Source organism: Palaemon carinicauda, chromosome 3 (genome assembly GCF_036898095.1).
Source record: "Palaemon carinicauda isolate YSFRI2023 chromosome 3, ASM3689809v2, whole genome shotgun sequence".
NCBI lineage: Eukaryota > Metazoa > Arthropoda > Malacostraca > Decapoda > Palaemonidae > Palaemon > Palaemon carinicauda.
Window position 1 is genome coordinate 168570390 of NC_090727.1, and position 5000 is coordinate 168575389.

The following is a 5000-nucleotide window of genomic DNA, read 5'->3' on the forward strand; positions in this document are numbered from 1 at the left end:
AATTCCGTGATAATATTAAGACTTGCAATTCCATAATAAAATTAAGACTTACAATTCCATAATAATAATAAGACACAATTCCATAATAATAATGACACAATTCCATAATAATATTAAGACTTAAAATTCCATAATGATATTAAGACTTCCAATGCCATAAAATCAAGACTTACAATTCCATAATAAAATCAAGACTTACAATTCCATAATAAAATCAAGACTTACAATTCCATAATGATATTAAGACTTGCAATTCCATAATGATATTTAGACTTACAATTCCACAATAGTATTAGGACTTACAATTCCATGATTATATTAGGACTTACAAATCCATAATAATATTAAGACTTACAAATCCATAACAATAAGACTTACAATTCCATAATAAAATTAAGATTTTCAATTCCATAATGATATTAAGACTTTCAATTCCAAAATAATATCAAGATTTTAGTAACGGAGATCAATAACAATGGTCATAATTACATCGAGGTAGCGTAGTAGTAGCCCTTATCAGTATCTGGTGCCTCTATGATTGTTAGCTGTATTATCAATTACCATTCAGAGCTTATTCGAGGGTTCTTCTAAAAGTCATCAGCTTAATTCAGACGGGGTCACAGGTGAACAACACTTTTCCCCTAAGGACATAGTCTCTACTTAATTCTGTGCAAATTGATTAACGATGTCCAATAATTGCTACATCTTTGAAGCAGGTGGTTGCTCCCTCAAACAAGGTTTTAGAAGACGGACTGTGCCAGGTCGAATGAGAAGGAATAAGGTAACACGCCCGAGTCCCAGTTTGTCTTTCCAAGCCTTGGCACCTTTATCATCATCATCATCATCATCATCATCATCATCATCATCTTCATCTTCATTATCATTATCATTATTAATTACTAAGCTACAACCTTAGTTGGAAAAGCAGGATGCTATTAGCCCAGGGGCTCCAATAAGGAAAATAGCCCAGTGAGGAACGGAAACAAGGAGAAATAAAACATTTTAAGAACAGTAACATGAAAATAGTATATCCCATATAAACTATAAAAACTTTAACCAAAAAAAAAAAAAGAGAAATAAGATAGAATAATGTGCCCGAGTGTACCTTCGTTCTGTGGTCAGAGGTATACAGTATATACGTCCGAGACCTAGAGAAACACAATGCCTTCAAACATTTTCACTCTGTATTCTCCGTATTTGTTTTTTTTTCTCAAATTTTTTATGTTAACAAAATCAAAAGTTGGCCCATTTGCCATTTATCTATCAAAATTCTTTGAAAATCACAAAACACAGATCATTAATTGATGATACAAGCCACTCCTTTGAACTCATGATATTTCATTGGTAGCTTTGAATCTGAATTTCATCACAAGTTATTCATCTGCTGTAGATAGCGGTAGTAGGTTGGCCAGGGCACCAGCCACACGTTGAGATACTGCCGCTAGAGAGTTATTGGATCCTTTGACTGGCCAAACAGTACCACGTTGGATCCCTCTCTTTGTGGTTAGGGCTCAGTTTTTCTCTTGCCTACATATACACAGAATAGTCTGGCTTATTCTTTTCACATTCTCCTCTGTCCTCATACACCTGACAATACTAAGATTACTAAACAATTCTTCTTCTGCAATGTAATTGTTCCGTGGCCACCTTCCTCTTGGTAAGGGTAGAAGAGAGGCTTCAGCTATGGTAAGCAGCTCTTCTAGGAGAAGGTCACTCCAAAATCAAACCATTGTTCTCTAGTCTTGAGAAGTACCAGAGCATCTGTGCCATGGACTTCCACTGTCTTGGATTAAAGTTCTCTTGCTTGAGGGTACACTCGAGCACGCTATTGTATCTTGTTTCTCATTCTCTTGTTTTTTATGTAGTTTTTATTGTTTATATCAGATCTAATTTAATGTTGTTGATGATCTGAAAATATTTGGATTGTTCATTACTTATCTTGTAGTTTATTTCCTTCCTTTCCTCACAGGGTTATTTTTCCATGTGGGAGCCCTTGGCCTTATAACATCATGCTTTTCCAACTAGGGTTGTAGCTTAGTTAGTAAAATAGTTATAATATCATTCGAATTAGCCTGGTAATAACCCAAACTTGCCCGGAGTTTTTCATCATTCTTAAAGGTTAAAGGTGTCTGATTTCAGTTTTAGTATTATCTGAAAGAGGATGATATATATATATATATATATATATATATATATATATATATATATATATATATATATATGCATGTGTGTTTATGTATGTATGTATGTAGGTAGGTAGGTAGGTAGGTATGTACATATATATGTATGTATGTATATAGGCTATATGTATGTATGTATATATATATATATATAATATATATATATATGTGTGTGTGTGTGTGTGTATATATAGGACTAGTCAGGACTTAATCGTGTATTTCATATTTTCATTTTCCCTGTGGTTCTAATTGCACACACACACGTATATATATATATATATATATATATATATATATATATATATATATATATATGTATATATATATATTTATTTATATACTAGTGTATGCGACTTGTCAAAATGATGCTTAAGTTTAAATATGCACAAACGCCCGCACACACCCCTCTCACCAGGGTATGACTACTCATACTTCCCCTTCCCGAGGGACGGGGAGAGACCGAGTAGTTATGCGTCTGGCAATCCCCGAGTGGTCAGAAAAAATATAGAAATTATTTATATGTATATATATGTATATATACTATAATATATACAGTATACATATATATACACATATATATGTATATATGTGTATATATGTATGAATATATGTATATATATATATGTATATATATATATATATATATATATATATGTGTGTGTGTGTGTGTGTGTGTATGTATGTATATATGTGTATGTATATGCACATATATATATATATATATATATATATATATATATATATATATATATATATATATATATATGAAGAAACACACACTTGATCTGTATTATAGAGGGGAGATATTTCTTTCCTGTCACGCTGAGCTTCATCGTGGAGAGGGAGTATTCATACCCTGATGAGTGGGAGTTCACCGAGAGCAACACTCGTAAACCACAATCTCTCCAGCGGGTTGTAGTTAGGAAAGGTGGAGAGACTAGTAATCGTTGAATCTGCTTGCTTATATATCTATCTAAATAGTAAGCCAAAATTTTTGACGGGTTGCGTACACTTTAAGATGATTGGGTAATAGAGACCGCTTCCACCAGTGTTAGGTATAGCGAAAATGCCCTTCAAAAATAACCAAATAAAAGGTCCATTACCAATGAAAATACCCGCTGCACCAGTGATTGTTGGTATCAAGATAAGACTTGGTAAATTACATGTCAAAATAAACCCCGGTAACAGCGAGAATACCTGTCAAAATCTCCTATTTATGGGTATCTGCGTATCAGAATGATTCGGGTAAATAAAGTAGTTTGTCAAAATTAATTCAAAATTAGCAAATTTTAATTTCAAATGGTATAATGATAACAGCTAGTTTTTGTTGGAAGTCTCCTTCACAAAGATCCATAGTAAAAGGAAAGATTCCGGTCAAAATATGAAAATTATATCAGTAATAACAACTTTTGACAAAATATCCACATCGGGATACCAGATAACTCCATAATTAATCGCACAATCAATATCATCATTAGTGGAAGATAATTTCAAAATAACTTGTAATATTGACAAGAGTTATCATCATAATTGTCAACAATGACATCATATGGAAATGTCGAAAGCATGAGAAAAATCTCTTGAAAATTATTAATGTATTGGCGTCAGCGCTTGAAAAAATTAGCAAAACATAAGCGTCACTTCGTAAAGAAATTACCAAAGTGTCATGGACAGTTCTTCAGTATAATCAAGTGTTATCGTCAATTTCTAAAAAAAATGAGCAAAATATTATTGTCAGTTCGTAATAAAATTACCAAAGTATTTACCTGGTTTCGTAAGAAAGTGACCACAGTACTTGACATAAAATAGGTTTAGCTACAGTTCTTATCAAATTTACCAAGACATTAGCTGCAGTTCGTAATAACACCCCCCCCCCCCCTCATACAACAACGTACGTTCGTCAGAAATATCTCTTATGATTAATTATCAAGTATCACCAGACCCTAGTAAGACTAAGATAACACATACTATGTAAATCAGTCCGGATTAAGGAAAAAATGCATAGCAAAACTAAAAAGGCTACATTTGCCAAGCAAATACAGCATATTTCACCCCCTTTCCCTTCCCATGCAACCTTTTGACTGGCCCATATTAATCTTTTCCAGAAATGGATCCCCGATAAATTTACAGGAAATCATTCTGAATTGGTATATGCAAAAATTGTGAATAAAGTCCTGTGGGGCATAAATTATAGGCATTTTAATGCCAAATTTGAGGTAACATGGTTTAAATACAAGGCCCTAGGAGCAAAAAAAAAAACCATTTATTTTTTTCTAAAGATAGTCGAAAATCACTAAAAATAATAGTTTTTAATTGGTGTATACGAAAAACGTGACTTACATCTTGTGGACATATATCCAAGGTACCTTCATACGAAATTTCAGGTTATTTGTTGTAAATATGAGGGCACAGGGGCCGAAAAATGTACATTTTGGTCTAAAAATGAAAACAATTGTAAAATTAACTATGTTGAATGAACTTAGTTGAAAAAGTTAATAACTTCCTATTAGTATTTATCTAAGGCCCCTCTATACTAAATTTCAGGCCATTCAGTCTTAATACCAGGGCTTAGGAGACACACACACATATATATATATATATATATATATATATATATATATGTGTGTGTGTGTGTGTGTGTGTCAGAAAATGGCAAAACAAAAACTCAATAAAATGATTTTAAAGATGTGTATCAAAACAAGGTTTAAAAAGCGCACCTAGACTATTTGCCCACTCGACCGTTGTGCCAAATTTCAGGTCATTTGGCCCAGAAATGATTGAGAGGAATCGATTTGAAGATTTGATAGCAGGAGGAGAAGA